At 46.7% G+C, this 21,165-nt stretch overlaps 1 protein-coding gene across 2 annotated transcripts in view; it reads right to left on the reverse strand.

Annotated features, from left to right (window-relative positions):
- Positions 1–10,205: 10,205 nt before the first annotated feature.
- Positions 10,206–21,165, reverse strand: part of LOC129702619 (galactosylgalactosylxylosylprotein 3-beta-glucuronosyltransferase 1-like) — a 107,522-nt gene continuing 96,562 nt past the window's right edge. For both annotated transcript variants that reach the window (XM_055644447.1, XM_055644446.1), the window contains one exon: positions 10,206–11,924. The gene's annotated coding sequence lies outside the window, so the exon portion shown is untranslated. The remainder of the gene's footprint in view (positions 11,925–21,165) is intronic.

Raw genomic sequence — 21,165 nt, forward strand, 5'->3', positions numbered from 1 at the left:
CTTGGATGACCCGAAATTAAAACATATAATTAGTTAGTTACCCAAGTGTAGCAAATTTCAAACTTCAATTACTAGATCTAAACATCTATCCATTGCTTAATAAATGATTAACGTTTTTAAATAGCCCAAGTGTCCAAAAAATATTCATAAATAATTCACAATAAAACATGATTTTAAAATCTCATTTACATTAATTTATAGGCCAAATGGAAGGAATTTAGTGTTCAATTGCTGTAAATTAAAGTCCATTTTAAATCGGCTTTCTAGTGGGATCCTGTGAACGCGCTGGTTTAGAACGTTCACATTGCAGTGGATTTGTGCCCTCAAATGCCCAGAAAAATACTGCGGGATATAAAGAGCCCAAAATGAGCTACTCGCTATAGAAAACTTTATATAGATGGTTCTTAAGAAGCCCCTTTTAATGTAAAAATAAGGTACATACCTTTAATTGTTTGCTTTATAAAACCCTGGGGCTGCGAGAGGTCGCGGGTTTAGAGAGTGATTTTTAAACTACTATAACTATTATACAAGGCCATAAAAACTAATAATACCTTTTGCGACGGGGTCTTTCAGCGATTTTTCGTTAATGATTTACTAGGCTGAACATTTTCGATTGCAACAGCCTAGTAAAAATCGCGTTTTAAACCCGCCCCCTCTAAACAGCGCCAAAATCGCGCACACGGGGTGGGGCAGATTCTCAGCCACGATTCAGGTAGGTTTTGTAACATACCTACCAATTGCCAGTAGAATTGGTGGGTAGTATTCAGACTTGATTTTAAATACATAATTTCATTCATACCAACCCCAAAAAAACTTATTCTGAGATTTGCTTCAGTTTCTTTACTTTGATTTTACCATTTTAATGGCAATGTAGCAAATTCATGATATCCAAGCCAGTGATTTTTGGGTCAAAGCACGTAGTTTAAAGTGGGAACTTAAACCCATACAGAAAAACACACATCCGATGGTGTGTAGAGAACGGATATTTTTTTTTTTTAATTGATGAAAGGCCAAATGGCCAGTTCTCATATAAACAGAACGAAAAAGCAAGTTGTCTAATGGGGGAGAATTTCATCCAGAATCCTGCAATCCCAGACAGAAGCTGAAGTGTTGTTTTTCCGAGTTTGCGTGTTTAGGAGACTAGAAATATTCTGTAGGGTGGGAGTAGGAATGTAGAATGTCTGTCAGTTACCACAAGATTTCACCACCAGACCCGTTTCTGTTCACCATTTCATGATACTCCAATCTGGCCTATCCTGTTCTGCCATCACTTATCCACCAGTTGTGTAGCATTTTCCCCATGCAAATGCAGGGAATGCAACACTTCTCATTTCACCTCTTCCTTTTACACCATTAAGGGACCCAAACAGTTTTTTCAGACAAAGCCTTGAATCCATTCTACTTTTTTCCGCAATCTTTTGCTGCAGTTGGTGCTCAGGATGTTGTTTCGTCTACATTGGAAAAACCAAACGAGGGGTGGGTTTTATGGAATGCCTGCATTTAGTCCATAGGAGAATGAATGCCTCTTTGGTTGCCTGCCACTTTGATTCTACATCCCATTCCTACTGTGATCTCTGTCTATGGCTTTTTGCACTGTTACAATCGGGATCAAAGCAAGCTCAAGGAACAAGACCGCATCTTCTATATGGCCACATTGCAGTGCGCATGTGGATGCGGAAATTGTTGAGAGCTTAAAGTTCCCTGACATTAATACTGCCAATAATCTGCCATGGATAAGCTGTAACGGGTATAGCTTGGACCCAATAGCAGCACAGAATCAGGCAGGTATAATTGGTCATGAACTTTATTACGATACTGTAACACAGAGTAGTAACACAGGAATGGGTACACCGTACTCACACAGAGGCTCAGGATTGAACAAGGGTTCAGAAGATGGGCAGGCAGGAGACGTAGTCGGGGTAGTGGAAGGTCCGATAACCAGGAGATCCAACACACGATGCAAACAAACCAGCGAGGGACAGACGAAAGGAGAGTCGAAGCCAGGCAGGAAGTCGAGGAGCCGTTGCAGGGATACACCAAACAGCCCAGGAGAGAGGCAGACAGAAACCAGGAGGTACGGGGCGAAGGCCGTGGTCGGGGACAGAAGGCTGAGGTGATATCTGGGAAGACGACAGGACGGAATGGTCAAGGGCAGGCAGGTTCGAATCCGTGTAGTCAGTCGGGAAATCGCTGGAGAGTCTTGCGTGAATGCTGAGAACAATCTGGCACTGTGTGAACGGTGAGGAGAGTCTATATACCGGGTTAATTGGTGATCAGAGGCAACTGAATGCAACAGGCGAGGAGAGTTGGGCTGATGAGAGGAGAGTGGCAGGCAGGCAGGTGAGGAGAAGGAGGGACCGGTGGAAAAGTACTGGGAGGTGAAGTGGATGAGAATGAGGAGAGGGCAGACTGTGACAGAACCCCCCCCCCCCTCAGGGGACGGCTCCTGACGTCCCAAAACAAAAAAAAGACCAATAAAGAAAATGAACCCAATCCCATGCAGAGTTGGGTGGGAGGAGGGGGACTGGAGGAGGGCTAATATTCGTCCAAGACATCCATGTCCGCATCCTCCTCCATGGCATCAGAGGAAAGCTCCGTCTCGTCGTCACTGGGCGCCTCAGACGGAAGAGGGGACAGAGTCTCAGGGGCGGCGACCCCTCTAGGAGTGGCGGACTTGGACGGCAGGTCGGGATGACGCCGGTGAAACTCCCTGATGAGGGAGGCGTCCAGGATGTGTCGAGCAGGAACCCAGGACCTCTCCTCTGGACCGTAACCCTCCCAATCGACCAGGTATTGGAGACCCCTCCCGCGATGGCGGGAGCGCAGGAGGCGCTGCACTGTAAATGCGGGGCCTCCGTTGATGAGATGAGGAGGTGGAGGAGGAGGGACTGTGGGGACCAGGGAGCTCTCCCGGACTGGCTTAACTCTGGACACGTGGAACGTAGGATGGACCCGCATGGAACGAGGCAACTTGAGCCTCACAGCCACTGGGTTGATGACCTTCTGGATCTCAAAGGGACCGATGAACTTGGGTGCCAACTTCTTGGACTCCACCCTCAAGGGAAGGTCCCGGGTCGACAGCCACACCTTCTGGCCCGCGAGGTAGGTGGGGGCCTGGGTGCGGTGACGGTTGGCAGCCGTGGCGTAACGGTCCACGGAGCGGAGAAGAGCCGCCCTGGCTTGGGTCCACGTCCTGCGGCAGCGACGAATGAAGGCCTGGACGGACGGGCAGGAAACCTCTTTCTCCAGCGCCGGGAACAGCGGAGGCTGGAACCCGTAGGCACACTGGAAAGGGGAGAGCCCAGTGGCCGAGCTTGTCAGGGTGTTGTGGGCGTACTCCACCCACAACAACTGCTGGGACCAGGAGGAGGGATGCTTGGACACCATACACCGCAGCGCCGTCTCCATCTCCCGATTCTTCATTTCGGTTTGGCCGTTGGACTGGGGATGAAATCCGGACGTCAGACTCACGGTGGCCCCCACAAGCGTGCAGAACTCCCTCCAGAAAACAGAGGCAAACTGGGGTCCCCGGTTGGAGACCACATCGACGGGGAGACCATGGAGCCTGAAGATGTGGAGTAACATGAGCTCGGCAGTTTCCTTGGCTGACGGAAGCTTGGGCAGAGGCACGAAGTGAGCCATCTAGTTAAATCTATCGACCATGGTCAGGATGGTGGTGTGACCACTGGATGGGGGCAGGACGGTAACGAAGTCCAGGGAGATGTGGGACCATGGTCGATGGGGGACAGGCAGTGGAAGCAGATGACCCGCAGGAGCTTGGTGTGAGACCTTGTGCTGGTTGCAAACGGGACAGGCGTTGACAAACTCCCGAGTGTCCTCCTCCAGCGATGCCCACCAGAACCTCCGTAGCACCATCTCCTTGGTCCGCTGAAGTGCCGGGATGACAGGTGAGTCGAGAGCTGTGGGCCCACTGAAGGACGTCGAAACCGCAGGGCAGAAACCACAAACAGGCGATCAGGAGGGCATGCGCTGGGTCCCGGCTGGTTCTCCAAGGCCGCCTTGACGTTCTCCTCCACTTCCCAGGTGAGGGAGGCAACCCTGTGCGAGGACGGGAGGATGGTCTCGGGGCCAGAGGCAGGCTCCTCCTTCGCCAAGAACTGCCGAGAGAGGGCATTGGGCTTCACGTTGCGGGACCCAGGTCGGTAGGAGAGGGAGAAGTTGAAGTGGGTGAGGAAGAGAGACCAGCGGGCCTGACGAGAGTTGAGCCTCTTGGCTGACTGGAGGTATTCAAGGTTCTTGTGGTCAGTCCAAACCAAGAAAGGCTGCTCGGTTCCCTCCAGCCAGTGACGCCATTCCTCCAACGCCAACTTAACCGCCAACAGTTCTCGGTTGCCAATGTCATAATTCCTCTCAGCAGGGGTCAGGCGTCGGGAGAAGAAGGCGCATGGATGGAGCTTCAGGTTCCCCGGCAGCCCGCTGGGACAGAACATCTCCCACCCCCACGTCGGAGGCGTCCACCTCCACCATGAACTGTCTCTCCGAGTCCGGAACTTGGAGGATGGGGGCCGATGTAAACCGTGTCTTGAGTGTCTGAAAAGCTTCGTCGGCCGCGGCAGACCACCGGAACGGAACCTTGGAGGAGCTGAGTGCCGTGAGGGGTGCGGCCACAGTACTGTAGCCACGGATGAACCGTCGGTACAAATTGGCGAACCCCAGGAACCTTTGGAGCTGCTTGCGGGAGTCAGGAACAGGCCAGGTGGTGACAGCAGAGACCTTGGCGGGGTCCATCTTGATGTTCCCTTGGCCAACAATGTATCCTAGGAAGGAGACTGACGGGGAGTGAAACTCGCACTTCTGAGCTTTAACGAAGAGCGAGTTCTCCAGGAGCCGATGTAGAACTGCCTGGACGTGGTGTACGTGTTCCTCCTTGGTCCGTGAAAAGATGAGGATGTCATCAATATAGACGAACACGTACTTGTTCAACATGTCCCCGAGAACGTCATTGACCAAAGCCTGGAAGACGGTCGGGGCGTTGGTGAGGCCAAAGGGCATCACCAGGTATTCGTAATGTCCCGTGGGAGTGTTGAAGGTGGTCTTCCACTCATCTCCCTCGTTGATGCGGACCAAGTGGTAGGCGTTGCGTAGATCCAACTTCGAAAAGATGGTGGCCCCCTCCAGGAGCTCGAAAGCATCTCCTCTTCGAGTGGGAGAGGGTAGCGATTCTTCACCGTGATGCCGTTGAGCCAGCCCCCGGTAATCTATGCAGGGACGCAGAGATTTGTCCTTCTTCTCCACGAAGAAGAACCCATCCCCAGCAGACCTCCTGCAGCGTCCGGACCCATTGAAACCTCACCGAACACCTTGCGAAGCTCCGTGGTGAAGGCCTGGAAAGAGGAGCAAGCCGGCGTGCGTCGCTCCCATTCAGCCGTTCCCCACAGCTGAGCTCTGCCAGTCAGGTGATTAATGGTAAACGCCACTCTCGCCGCTTCCTGGGCGAAGGTGTTGGGCTGTAGGGCGAAGAGAATGGAACAGTTCGTGATGAATGGGTTGCAGCCCTCCGGGTCTCCAGCGTAGCGCTCCGGGGTTCCCACCCGGGGCTCAGGTGATGGTCCTGGCGGACCGGGAGCTGGTGCTGTCGGAGCCGGAGGCGAAGCCTGGGGTGTAGCCTGGGCGAGGGTGGTTTGCAGCTGTTGGACCTGGGTGGCTATTGCAACCAATGCTTGCTCTTGGTTTGACACAGCCTGTCGAACCTCGGAGTTGGAGGCAGTGAGCATAGCTTCGTGCTGCAGGAGCGTGTGCTCAATCCTCTCGAAGCGGTTTGACAGAGACGTTGTGTGCGCTGAGTCCATTGTTGGCCAGATTGTACTGTAACGGGTATAGCTTGGACCCAATAGCAGCACAGAATCAGGCAGGTATAATTGGTCATGAACTTTATTACGATACTGTAACACAGAGTAGTAACACAGGAATGGGTACACCGTACTCACACAGAGGCTCAGGATTGAGCGAGGGTTCCGAAGAGGGGCAGGCAGGAGACGTAGTCGGGGTAGCGGAAGGTCCGGTAACCAGGAGATCCAACACACGATGCAAACAAACCAGCGAGGGACAGACGAAAGGAGAGTCGAAGCCAGGCAGGAAGTCGAGTTGCAGGGATACACCAAACAGCCCAGGAGAGAGGCAGACAGAAACCAGGAGGTACGGGACGAAGGCTGTGGTCGAGGACAGAAGGCTGAGGTGATATCCGGGAAGACGACAGGACGGATTGGTCAGGGGCAGGCAGGTTCGAATCCGTGTAGGCAGTCGGGAAATCGCTGGAGAGTCTTGCATGAATGCTGAGAACAATCTGGCACTGTGTGAATGGTGAGGAGAGTCTATATACCGGGTTAATTGGTGATCAGAGGCAACTGAGTGCAACAAGTGAGGAGAGTTGGGCTGATGAGAGGGGAGTGGCAGGCGAGGAGAAGGAGGGACCGGTGGAAAAGTACTGGGAGGTGAAGTGGATGAGAATGAGGAGAGGGCAGACTGTGACACAAGCACATTGATGCCACAGCCAAGAAGGCAGGCACACCAATACCTCTACTCCCTGAGGAGAATCAGGAAATCTGGCATGTCTCCAGTGTAATGTTGGGTTGCATCACATCGTGGTTTAGGAACTGCTCTGCAAAAGACACTCAAGAAATTGCACAGTTGTAGATGTAGCCCAGGTCATCACGCAGACCAGACTTCCCACCATGGACTCCATCTACACTTCACGCTGCCTTAGAAAAGCAGCCAACATAATCAGACTTGTCCCACCCTGGTCATTCATTTTTCTCCCTGCTCCTGTGTGGCAGAAGGTGCAGCAACATCACACTTAGGAACAGCTTCTTCCCCTTTATTATCAGCCTAGTGAATGGTCCACCCGTAAGCTAGCTAGTGTACTCTTTGATTCACCTCTACCCCATGGAGTACCCCATTAGTACCCCATTCATCTCTACCCCATTAGACTTTGTCTAATGAACTGAAGCCCTATAAATCTGAGAATTATAGGCTGCACTCTATCTTCCCCTTTGCTCTATCTGTTGTAGTTGAGTTTGAACTGATTGTATCTATGTACGGTACATCTGTTTGTGGATAGCGTGCAACGCAAAGCATTTCACTGTAACTTGATACATGTGAGAATAATAATTCTAAACCTGCAGGATTTGATATTGAATACCAATGCTAACTTACTATTTCTTTTACGAGAACTGGCCATTTTTTGTCAGCCATCATTCTCTTCCTTGTTAAGCAGGTTTGCCCCAGTAGTACAAATCATGCAATATTAGCAACACATTACACATAGATGGTTCATCTGTTTTAACTGTCCTTAATTGTCACATAAGGTCACCCACTTTCACTTTATCTGAGAAATATCCTTTGTTCCACCTGTCACCGCCCCAGTTCTGCTATGAATGAATCTGTTTCTCCCTTTCCCACTTCTGGTGAAGTGTCCCAGACCTGAAATGTTAACTGTTTCTCTCTCCAGAGATGCTGCCGACTAGCTAAATACTTAGATTACTATCTGAATGGCGTCAAGTTGGGAAAAAGGGAAGTACAACGGGATCTGGGGGTCCTTGTACATCAGTCTATGAAAGGAAGCATGCAGGTACAGCCGGCAGTGAAGAAAGCGAATGGCATGTTGGCCTTTATAACAAGAGGAATCGAATATAGGAGCAAATAGGTCCTTCTGCAGTTGTAGAGAACCCTAGTGAGACCACACCTGGAGTATTGTGTACAGTTTTGGTCCCCTAATTTGAGGAAGGACATTCTTGCTATTGAGGGAATGCAGCGTAGGTTTACAAGGTTAATTCCAGGGATGGCTGGACTGTCATATGCTGAGAGAATGGAGCAGCTGGGCTTGTACACTCTGGAGTTTACAAGGATGAGAGGGCATCTCATTGAAACATATAAGATTGTTAAGGGCTTGGACACACTAGAGGCAGGAACAGTGTTCCCGATGTTTGGGGGAGTCCAGAACCAGGGGCCACAGTTTAAGAATAAGGAGTAGGCCATTTAGAACGGAGACGAGGAAACACTTTTTCTCACAGAGAGTGGTGAGTCTGTGGAATACTCTGCCTCAGAGGGCAGTGGAGGCAGGTTCTCTGGATGCTTTCAAGAGAGAGCTAGATAGGGCTCTTAAAAATAGCGGAGTCAGGGGATATGGGGAGAAAGCAGGAACGGGGTACTGATTGGGGATGATCAGACATGATCACATTGAATGGTGGTGCTGGCTCGAAGGGCCGAATGGCCTACTCCTGCACCTATTGTCTAGTGTCTACTTCCAGTACTTTCTGTTATTTAGATCTCCATTGTCTGCAGATTAAACAAACATCTTTATTGGCACTGTTCAGACTTCAAGGACGACTTGAGTTTTGGACTGTGAATTATCAGTGTATTTTTTCGCACACTTTTTTAAGTGTGCATTAGCGTAACCATGAAGTTCTAAGTTAAAAGAATGCATTGGAAAAGGAGGGGACAACTGAAAAGGATCATATTCTGTCAGTTGCCTTTTGTAGGTCAGGGACAGAAGGTAAACTAAGAACTTGTAGACAGAAATACTGAGATTCAAGCCAATCCTCAGTCAGATATATCCTATCACCTAAACAAGAGTTTGATTTTAAGGGTGGTGCTACGAGAGTGAGTGAAGACTGATTTCTCCCATGGTCCCCACTCTGTTGACAGCTCATAGGTTCAGGTAGGCATCAGGCCTCAATTACAGGCTGTTTCATCCCCAAGCTGAAATGTGTGTGACACGGTGGCACAGTGGTAGAGCTGCTGCCTCACAGCATGAAAGATGCGGGTTCGGTCCTGTCCGCACAAACAGCTCCTGACAGTTGCTGTTTGTGCGGAGTTTGTACTTTCTCCCTGTGAAGGGCCTGTTTTCACAGGGATCTCTCAACTATCTCTAAACTAAGCTAAGTTGCATGGTTGTCATAGGTATCTACACCAGACAATGAAGTTCTGATGCCTCTGCTAAACCTTCAAGATACGTTTGTGGATCACTGGGGCAAACCCTGTTTCCTTCAATCCTACCAGAAGATGTACCATCCTGGCAGTGGTTCTGCAAAACTTTTATTTCTGTGTTATTTATGTTGCTGAATTCAAAATACTTTTAAAATCCCGTGATTTAACCACTGTTGCAAAAAGATCTGAGGCTTGTAGCATGATTTTTGTCACATTTCTAAGCATGCTTACTTACTGCTAGTCTACCAGAGGTAGATGGCTCGTACTTGCAGTGGAAGCACTTGTTATGATGAAAGATGTTTGCCTCTGAAGTGCTTATCAATCTCCCTGGCTCCGAAAGAAAAAACCCTTTGGAAACATTTCTACAGGTAGTAAAGTGTTGTGAATTTTAAAATTGATTTTTCCTACTTTCATTCAATGTTTCTTTCCCTGTTGCATTTGATTCCAATTAAATCGTTATGTCTGTTTCTTTTTCTTTTTGTTATTAAATGCCGTCAAATCAGCTTGTAATTATGTTTTTTTTGCCAACATATTTTAAGTAGAAGGAAGTGAAAAAAAAGGACAAAATGTCTTGCATCGTAGACTCTGGGTTACATTGTGCAATGTTTCTGGGTTAATGGTTGCTCATATAGGATCAGCACCCTAATGATTCAATGAAGAGTGTTTTTGTTTTATTCATGAAGTTACTAACATGATTAAAATTGCGGTAAGAATCTCCACTGCCTGTTCTTATTTCCAGGTACGTACTTGTTTTGTTATTCCAGCGCTGATAACTACATACTGAAATTGTGCAAAGGAAGATTACTATTTTCTGATCAGGAGGATCTTTGAATGGCGTATGTGATTTTGTTTAGTTAGCAGGCGAAAGAACGAAAGGCTTAATTTCAGCCAAGGGAAGTGGAATAACAACTTCCCATTGCAACCACAAGTTCTCATTGTAGTATTGCTATCAAATGATTCCTGCTGGCAAGGAATTAGGAATGTTTGACTCTCACTAGAGAGTCTGGCTCTATTTAGAATATCCACAATGTTTTGCTTCCATCATCCAGCTCTCTCACTGCATACATTGATCTATTGTACGCATAAAATATCTTGTTTAAATCAATTCTGCAGCAATTTAAATGTTCATCCTTCAATGTAGCTTTTTTGGCCTTCAATAAAATGGATATTTTTCTATCCAAATCATTGATTATTTGGTTTGTGCACCTCACCTAGGCATGCTTGCCCTGCTTTTTAGAGCACAGTTTGAAATCATCTGAAATTTCATGGGTGTGTATTAATGATCAATCATGTTGGTCTTGGCAACAACTCTTAGACCTAGATTTATGCTGTGCAGAAACAAACAAACATGCCAATATCACCAAGTTAATGTTCTGTGAAAATACCACACAACCTGCCGAGATCGCAATCTCCTGTTCAATTGTTTTAGTGTTGTTAAGTGCGGCGCTATGTTGCCAAGCAATTTCAAGGGATGAGGCTGCAGTCATTCAACTGTTAAAAGGGAAATCAAAAGTATCCGACTTTTTAATAAGCCTTCCTTTGACATTTCAGTGCCCTTCATTGTATAATTATTGCAAGTTGCTTACTGTTAATGAAAAATTTCATCAAAGTCTGCAAACTAAAATTAAAACAAGACCTCTATTTTGTTCAAGTTCTCGCAATGTGCCAAATCTTGACCAAAAGGAACAGCAGTGACCTCGTGCTAATGCAATTGATGTAATAGTAGCACTGTAGTTAAATTGCCAGACTAGCGATCAGGCCTGTTTACAAAGGACATCAAAATGTAAACTGATTTATGAATTCAAACTCGCCAAAGCTGCTGTCGAATTTATATTTAATTAATAATATGAAAATTTGATTTGCTCAACTACTTTGTGTAAAAATTCATTTGGTTCACTACTGTCCTTACCTGTTGTGGCCCACGTGTGACCCCACACTTCCCCCATTTTGATGTCCTCTGTAAAGGCATAGTGAGGTACTCAGTTGTGCTGCAGCCACTACATTGTGTTTCAACAACATGGCTGACCATCACTTTCTGAAGGGCAATTGGGGATGTTCAATAAAATGCTGGCTTTGCCTGTAGCTCTCTTGTGGCACAACTGTGCAGCAAGATAATGTACTCTATGTTGAAAGAGGAAACTGGGTTTAAAAAAATACAGCCGAGTCTGAATGTTGATTGTTCACCTATTAATAGATTACGATTTATGTTTAATCAAGTATAAACAGGTACCTAATTGCAATCCCTGCCCTCCTTTGTAGAATAACGTTATATGCTCATTCCATCAATAGAAAGATCTTTGGAAGAAAAATCCATTCTTGTCAAAGTTGTGGCCACAAGAAAATAAGAGCAGGAGTAAGCTACCAAAACCTTTAGGCCTGCTCTGCCATTCAATATGATCATGACTGATCTACTGGCCTCAACTACTGCCCCAGTTCCACATAGCCCTTAATTTCAAAATATGCATCTATCTCCACTTTAATTATATTTAAAGATATGGCCATTTTCACGCTCATGGGGAAAAAATTCCAGAGATTCGCTACCCCCTGAGAAGAAATTCTTCTACGCCTCCGTTTTAAACGGATAGCCTCTTATCTCGTAGCTATATCCTCTTGTTGGTGACTCTCCAAGTCCAGTTCTGTAGAAGTGGATTATCTGGGAGAGTGGTGAAAATAATCAGCTAGAAGCAAGTAATAATTTAAAACACACTGTACAGTAATGATTTAGTAGGACATTTTCAATCAAATATACAGAAGACTTGGAGGTGGAGTAACTCAGCGTGATAGGCAGCATCTCCCGAAACGTCACCCATCCCTTCTCTCCAGAGATGCTGCCTGTCCCGCTGAGCTACTCCAGCTTTTTGTGTCTATCTTCGGTTTAAACCAGCGTCTGCAGTCCCTTCTTACACATACAGAAGACTTGTATGACCTGAAACATTGTCATGGGATAGGCCAATCTGCAGAAGACCTTCACGAGATACCTGAAATAATAAGAAATAAGATGGATTAATATTTACAGGATGGAACAAGTAGCGGATGTAGAATGGAAGAAGGAGAGGGTGTGGAGTGGCAGGTAGGTTGGCGATATCTGGCCAAATGGTGAAACTTTCACAAACATCCACTCTGAGCTGGCAAGAACAGTGCGTCCTGGCACAATGTTTAAATTATTGCTTCCGCACGTTACCAAGTAGTCAAGAGCAGTCTACTAATATATGATTCAAGAAAGCTTTGATTTTGAATATCACATCATTGAACCATATTTTGGCTATTCTGCTTAGTTCATTCAGATCAGCTATGATCAACATTTCACAGTTTTATCTTGGAACTCAGTTGCTCTGCTTAACATTATTCATACTTAGGTGTATTTTTGCCACATCATCGCATAAACTAAAGTCTGGGCTGGTAGATTGTTTTGTTGTTTATGTACGAGATTGTGAAGATTTCACCTATTAAGTATATTCTATGGAATAATTTAAAATGAGAAATCGGATTTTATTTACAAATGTAAATAATTTAAACTTGAACACAATACATAATTTTAAGTACATAGATTAATATGTGATCGAACAACATGAGCTTCCCCCCCACCGCCATCTTGATGGATTTATTAAAGCTTGTAGCTACAAACAAACGTACAATAGTTTATTAGGCAACTGAATTAGAACAAATGGGTGGGTACAGTCTTGCGTTTGCTATTATGCAATGTTTTCCAGAAAGATTCATGGAAGGACAGTTTACCCTGCTGTAATTTGACTTGCCTCTTTTATACTTGAGCTGGAAACATTTATGTGTCATAAATAAGATCAATGATAAACTATGCAATTGACTCTTCTAAATCTCCATTCCTGATTCTTGCACATGAGCAAACGTTGAGTTCAGATGGAAATACACCTGCATTTAAGGGGCCACCTGGGGTAGGTAAAAGGCTACGTTTACAATGAGGGTTTGTGGGTATTGAATGAGGAACTGAATAGCACCAGGCAACCCTGGAACTGAATCTAACCACAGACAGCTCTTCCATAAAACCTTGTAATTCCCATTTGAAACACTACTCTTTAATTCTCGATTCTTGGAAGCAGATGTAGAGCCCATCCCTTGTTACACAACAATGTTTGGCAATCTTCTTGACTTGCTGTAATGATTAATTGAACCTTGTACGGGATAATCATGAGGCAACAACATAGGTGAAGGACTGGAGTTAATTCACAGGATATTTTAATGATACAACGTGGAAACAGTCCCATCGGCCCAACTTGCCCACACTAGCCAACAATGTCCCAGATGCCCACTTGCCTGCGCCTGGTCCATATCCCTCCAAACATGTCGAACTGTTTCTTAAACGATGGCATAGTCCCAGCCTCAACTATGTCCTCTGACAGCTTGTTCCACACACCCATCACCCTTTGTGTGAAAAAGTTACCCCTCGGATTCCTATTAAATCTTTTCTCCTTCACATAGAAACATAGAAAATAGGTGCAGGAGGAGGCCATTCGGCCCCTTGAGCCAGCACCGCCATTCATTGTGATCATGGCTGATCGTCCCCTATCAATAACCCGTGCCTGCCTTCTCCCTATATCCCTTGACTCCACTAGCCCCTAGAGCTCTATCTAACTCTCTCTTAAATCCATCCAGTGATTTGGCCTCCACTGCCCTCTGTGGCAGGGAATTCCATAAATTCACAACTCTCTGGGTGAAAAAGTTTTTTCTCACCTCAGTCTTAAATGACCTCCCCTTTATTCTAAGACTGTGGCCCCTGGTTCTGGACTTGCCCAACATTGGGAAATGTTTTCCTGCATCTAGCTTGAACCTTGAACCTATGTCCTCTGGTCCTCAATTCCCTTATTCTGGGCTCCACCGATCTATTCCTCTCATGAGTTTGTATACTATACGATCTCCCCTCTATAAGATCTCCCCTCATATCCCTCTAAACCTGGAATGGAATCCAGGTTTGGAGGGATAGCCCCATGGAATAGAGTCTCAGCTGGAACCCTTGCTGATTGTTATTTATAATTGGCAATGTGACGTAAATGCAGACAGTGTGATTAATAAGTTCACAGATGACACAAAAAAATGAGGATATTGTTGATAGCAAGGAGGGTTGTCATAACGTTACACAGCATGGAAACGGGCCATTTGGCCCAACGTGTCCATCTACACCGATCCATGTACCTATACAAAATGTATTTAAAACATTGTAATAGTACCTGCTTCAACTATCTCTCTGGCAGCTCGTTCCATATACCCACAACCCTTTGTGTAAAAAAATATAAAATTGCCCCTCATGTTTCTATTAAATTGTTCCACCCTCACCTTAAGCCTGTATCCTCTGGTTCTTCATTCCCCTACTCTGGCTCAAAGACTGTATTTATCCAATCTATTCCTCCCATGATCTTACACACCTCTAAGATAACCCCTCATTCTCTTGCGCTCCATGGAATAAAGTCCTAGCCTTGAGCCCTCAAGTCCTGGCAACATCCTCGTAAATCTTCTCTGCACTCTTTTTAACTTAACAACATCTTTTCTATAAAACGGTGATCAAAACTGAATACAATACTCCAAATGTGGACTCGCTAACGTCTTGTACAATTGCAACATAACCTTCCAACTTCCAACTGCACTCAACACTCTGACTGATGAATGCCCATGTGCCAAAAGCCTTCTTGACCACCCTATCTACTTATGCAAAGGGTATTTACCAGGATATTGCTCGGGATGGAACATTTTTGTTATGAGGAAAGTGTTTGTTTTCCTTGGAGTGGAGAAGGCTGATGGGGGACCTGGCAGAGGTGCATAAAAATGAGGGGCATGGACAGTGAGGAAGTTTTCCCCTTCCCAGATGTGTTTATAGATGGTCATGGGTGTAAGGTGAGGGGGTAGGAGGTTTAGAGGGGATTTGAGGCAGAATCATTTCACCCAGTGGGTGGTTGAAATCTGGAAATCACTGCCTAAGTGATGAGCTCTCACAATATTTAGGTATTTAGATGTGCACCAAGGCTTTGAGGAGAACGTTGGGGAATGGGGTTAATGCTGGTTTGTTGGTCAATGTCTTTGGACATGGCCACTGGGCTGCAGTTCCTGTTTCTGTGCTGTGTGTATCTGAGTAGCTTACTTCCCTGAAGAAAACGACTGAGCCATTTGGGAATTCAATGCAGCAAAATTGCCACTTTTCTTGCTATTTACTGACAGTTCAAGAGAGTCAAGAGTCAGTTGGAGACGAGTTTGTTTTTCTGGATTATTGAACTAGACCTCTCCATTATTGGGCTACAAATCATGATGCTTATGGAGTGAGAGTGCTACTGTTTAATTAATAGCGTAAGATATCCTTAATGGCCTGTCCCACCAGCATGCAATTGCATGCTTCTAGTGCGACCAAATGTGGTGGCTTGATGCGTACGGCCTCACGGGGCCGGTCACACCTCCAACCGTGGAGCCGTCTGGAGTTGTGCGGGGCTGGTCCCGACATCATACTCACCAATCAGCTGGGCAGGAGGCGGGCCGACTGAATTTGGACGTCGCACGGCGTCAGGCGGTTACGTCATCGCTCAACGCCATACGCTGGGCGTACACCGTCAAGGCGCTGCTTACGTCCATCAAGGCACTGCCTATGGCCTCAATGCAGCTGCGGGCTGACAGGCCGTTGCCGCGCGGAATTTTTGGACAGTGTCAGTTTTTCGGAGCCCCGCGCAATGTCGGGACCATCTCCACACAACTCCATACGGCTCCAGTGATCGTAGTGGGACTGGACTCGCAAGGCCATACGGCTCAAGCGACCACTTTAGGTCGCGCTTGCCGCATGCAGTCTCATGCTGGTGGGACAGGTCCTTTAAGCTGTTGCCAAAAGCGTTAGTATTCCCTCAGGGCCCAGATTAATGCATCTAATTTTTTAACCGCACCAGCTGGTTCTCACGACACAATTAAATGAAGCTCCGCAAACATCCTGTTCTTTTTGATGCATATCTTTTACTATTTGTTCTGCATATGATGACATCCATTAACTGTCATCGGGTTTTTCCACGTTGTTAATAAACAGTGAAGTGCTGTCCTCATTAACTGCCATGGAAATTCACTTTAAATACCCTGGCACCAGTTTACACCCCACCCTCTGTGGGTGTGGAGCTTACACCACTACTGCATGAACTATACACCACTGTACTACAATAGCCATGTAATGAAATACCCCAGAGCTTGTTCATCAGTTATGATCTTCTACAAGCCAATCTCAAGTGTACGACCAAAAATACTATTAACACATCTGGTGACCCACCAGAGATCCAAACACCCTTGACCTGCTATACAGTTGCGTAGCAGTAGAGTTGTTGCCTTACGGTGCCAGAGACCAGGGTTTGATCCTGACCACGGGTGCTGCCTTTACGGAGTTAGTATGTTCTCCCTGTGACTGCGAAGGATTTCTCCAGGAGCTCTAGCATCCTCCCACATTCTAAAGACGTACAGGTTTGTAGGTTCATTGACTTCTAAATTGTCCCTAGTCTGTCAGACAGAGCTGGTGTACACGTAGGTGATTGTTGTTTGGTGCAGACTCAGTGGGCCCGTTTCCACGCTGCATCACTACACTATACGCATACTATACAAGACGCCAACTGCTTCAGCACGCGGCCTGCATTTTGGAAATCCTGGCCACCTTGCTGTGCTTCTAGTCCCTGTTTACAAGCAGACACTGAAGCCTGAGAATCCAATACATAAAGTCGTATAGTGCTGGTCTGAGAAAACAGATGAGATCTTACGTGACTGCTTGAGGTTGTGGGACTTGATGGCCCACCCAAGTGAATATGTCTCTATAGAGTGTTGGAGGACTTTGTGGCTTCTGGATCTACAAATTCTGGATCAAGCTGGAGCCCAAGAATAGAATCCCCAACCATGTCCTCTCAACCTGAGTGGGCCAGCTGGCAGGAATATTCACGGACACTTTAACCTCACCCTACCTCCATTCTGAGGTTCCCATCTGCTGTCAAAAGACCACTATCATCATAGTGCCCAAGAAAAACAACTTTAGCATGCCTTAATGTACTTGCTCTAACATTCACTTTAATGAAGTGCTTATAGAGGCTGGTCATGACACACAACAATTCCAACCTGCGTGATGGCATTAATTACTTTACAACAGGTATATGGCAGATGCTAATGTCCTGGCCCTACACCCATCCCTTGAGCAACATGATAACAAAGACAACTTTGTTGGATCCCCATTTATTGACTATAACTCCACCTTCATTCCAACCATACTCATCTCCAATCTGCAAATACTTGGAACTACAGATGCTGATGCACAAAATAAATAGACAAAATGTTACCTCAGTGAGTTGTGCAACGTCTCTGGAGAATATAGATAGGTGATATTTCGGGTTGGGTCCCTTCTTCAGAGTGAATGAAAATAGTGCTTCAGGCAGTGAAGGGGACTCTGATGAGTGGGCAGGGAATGCTGGAAGTGGGATGCAAGCGAGTGGGTGGAGTGTGGCAATCGGGCCTCTGTTTAGTTTCGAGTTAGGGGAAACACCACCTGGAAAACCAGATGCTGAACTATTTGTATTTCTGAAGAGTCAGTGGAGGATGCATTTTATGGCAACTGGTATTACTGTTGCAAAAGCCATCGCAACCAAGTACGGCTCTACACCATCCAATGTACAGGCTCCAGCAGGGTCATTAGGCTGCTTAGGAATAGGCACAATGGCCCCAAAAAACTATTTTAAAATAGATCAAGTTGTTGATCGAGTAAACTCCAGTTGCTTCTTGTAAGTACTGTATTTCATATTGGTCCTTTTTAATGGCTTCTCTCTATTACTTCATAGAATCACACCGGATCTTTGTTTGCAAATACCCTGCGATTAAGTGAATCACTTTTCTTTCATCACTGCCCACATCTGTCATCAGGCAATCCATGTATTCTCCAGCAAGCGGTTCATTGTGATTGGAGCCAATTAGCTGTGATAATCTAATTATGTTTGAAATTAATCTAGTGGGTTTCACTTCATAAAACACCTGCTTATGGAATTTTGCAAATCGTCACAATATTAAAGACTACCTACTCCTAGGGAAGGGTTGCGACAAGAGGAAGCAGTATCGTAGACGTGGCATGATTAATGAATGTCAAGTTCACACAGACTCTCATGGCAATAAAGGTGATTTATAACAATGACTAATTTTACTTCGGAGTCACGTGAGTGACTTCGTGAAGAAGCCCGCCCCAGGACGCATTGCGGCATTACGTTTCGGCATGCAAAGCGGCAGCCGGGAGTCAGGGCTCCCGAAGAAACGAGAGAAAATCTAAGTTTAGGTAAGTACTTACCTTTACTTTTACAGCCCCTTTGCGTCTGCTTGTTTTCCCGCAGGGCGTGCAAGCGGCCCCCTTGGACTCTGGTAGGAGTTTCCCGTTCGAGGGAGGGGAGGAAAGACGCTACCAGGGAGAGAGAGCGCCGGCGGACCATGGATGGGACCTGTGCCAGTGCCGGTAAAACTCTCCACAGGGGCGACATTTGACAGCGCAGGAAGACGGCGCTAGCACTGCGTTGGGGGTTCCCCTTAGTCCTCGCTCGCTCTCCACGCACTGTCCAGGTGAGGCAGGCGGGCGGGAGGAGGCTTCCGACATTTGCGGAGCCGTTAGGGGAACCCACTGTGCAGTGCTGGCGTGGAGTGCGCTGCAGCCCGAGTGCAGAGAGAGAGAGAGAGCGAGGACTGCTAATCAGCGGCCCGCTCCCGACACTGCTCCAAGCCCGTCAGCATCAGCTGCGGGCTGAGGGGGGAAATATGCTGCACCTGCCCGCTCAAGAGAGAGTCAGGGCAGCAACAGGCGGTAGGACCGCTTAGCGGGCGGTCCGCAAACCCGACACCGGGACCGAGCCAGCCCGCTAGCACCTGAGCAGCGGGCTGGATGTGTGGAAAACCCGGCGGTGGAGCAACATTGGACTGGGACGTCTCTCCACCCAGGAGGGGGAGAGACAGCCGCCTGAGCTGCAGGAGCGGCTCTTGGGCATAGGAAAGGTGAGTTTGCAGTTGTGTTTTATTACAGATTTCAGGAACACAACGCAAAAAACTCGCAAAGAGAAACTGCCCCGCTCCAACTCTACCAGCGGGGCAGCAACCGGCGGCAGCGTCGCTCGCAGAGCGTTTTCGCTATCCCTGAGACCGAGCCAAGCCAGTCTCGCCATAGCCTACACGGCGGACTGGGAAAGCGGCCAGCAAGCCAAACGGCCGGTCGTCTCCGATTCGTCAGAGCAGGACATGTCTCTACCTAAGCAGAGAGAGACAGCCGCCTGAGCTGCACTTAGCAGCTCCTGGAGGAGAAGGTCCACCGGGAACAGCAGCGCTCCCGGCGAGACAGGACAGGCACCTCCTCCATAATGTCGTTCAGGCACTGCCCTTTGCTACCCTCATACCACGGGTTGGAGCAGGAGGCTAGCATTGGTGACCAGGGCAGGGCTGGTCTGCAAATGGGGCAGGCGGACAAAATCGAAAGTATGCATGAGGTGCAGGATCAGGAACAGCTGTTGGGTGTCGTGGACCGCTTCGTAGCAACCCCACGGGCTGGAGCACCGCCGGAGCCAAAACAATGGCAGCCAGCAAGAATATACAGCAATAATCTCTGAAGGGAAATACAACACCTGCCCTCAATCTCAAAGATGCAGGCTTGAGCAAAGCCCAGCAGCGGAGGCAGACTCACTGCTATTTGGGAGAGATCTGAACAAAAAGCTGAAGGAGATCGAAGAGGTATCAAAAACCTTCGGCATCATGAGGGCAGGCCAAGGGACGAGCAAACCACGACTTTCAATAACCTAACAGCAGCACCTCACGGCATCTACCAGTCTATGTCTAGAATATGGGACTGGTGAAAGCTTGGGGCCGCACTATCCCCAAAGATCTTTTAGATCAGGGCCCGCCGCGGACCCCCTGGAAAATGCGCCCCCCCCCCACGTCGCCAGCACATCCTCAGAACAAAAGCACTCAGAAAACAGAAAACACAAAACCGCCAATAACCATGGAGGTAGGTGGGTCTGGTTCCTACCAGCATATAGAGCGCTTTCTTGGACTATCTTGGCTTTCATATTAATTCAGTCCACGTAACTAGAAGGATGCCAAGAGACAACATAGTTGAATTGGCACAAACAAGCACAAAGTAATGGTCAATCTACCAACTACTCGACAAATAACAGAGTAATTGGGAAAAAATGGTACCATTTTCTGTCTACATCATTCAGATGTTAGTATCAAAAACAACATATAGGTTGTCATTGAGCATCTCATGAAGTTACCCACTGAAGTAATATCAGAAAGACAGTGGTGGGGTTACCATTTATACTGGGCATTAATTATCTAAAAAATGTTCGGGTGAATTTATGAGTTTAAAGCACTTGCATGTATGGGTATAAATAGACTACACTATGGAGGTGGCCTATATTAACCATATGGCAGCATAAAGTCGGTATCATATGAGAAGTTGGTCAAACCAATTTGGCAATGGTATATCCATAGATGTATTTGACTATCAACAACTTACCTGGGTGGTAAGAAAAATACAGTGACAGACACCAGGTCACATAATATTAAGGACTACATCAATTAGATGTTTTCATATAAAGTTAACAAAACTATTAAGCTATATGATGCAACAGATATTAATGCATTTCATTGTCGCTGTACTGTACACTGACAATGACAATTAAAATGGAATGTGAAACTGATATCGATTATTTGCATTAACGCTATATCACCAGGTGTTCGGGGATGTCCTATGTATGTTGCGGGGGGAAACCAGACCCTGGGCCAGTGGAATCCTCATTAAAAATTTTTCTCTGGGACAGATAGTTCCAGCAGAAAGATCGTCAGCTATATATATTAACTTTTCTGACCTATAGGTCATGTTGTCATTCAAGAATGTATTTATAATATTGATAGACAAATGCGTTCACGCTGCATTGGTGAAATTAATTCTATGTATTTTTCCCTTCTGCCTCACCAATCGAGAACAACGCACAGTAAAAAAGGATTCAGCTTCAGGTATTTGATAGTACCTGACGGACTTACGCAGCCCTTGTTTCACTTCACGCCATGACATGGCTGTTGAAACTTGGATGGTGTTTTCCAGTACCCAGAATTATTAATATCGGAGTCGGGCACAAATCAACCTGTGCCATGAGAAATAAGCTCCTAAGCTGCAGATTCTGCGCAAGCCTCTGGGACTGGGATTGTTATACTGAATAATCAACACCATGT

This window comes from Leucoraja erinacea, chromosome 13 (genome assembly GCF_028641065.1).
Source record: "Leucoraja erinacea ecotype New England chromosome 13, Leri_hhj_1, whole genome shotgun sequence".
In the NCBI taxonomy this organism is placed as follows: domain Eukaryota; kingdom Metazoa; phylum Chordata; class Chondrichthyes; order Rajiformes; family Rajidae; genus Leucoraja; species Leucoraja erinaceus.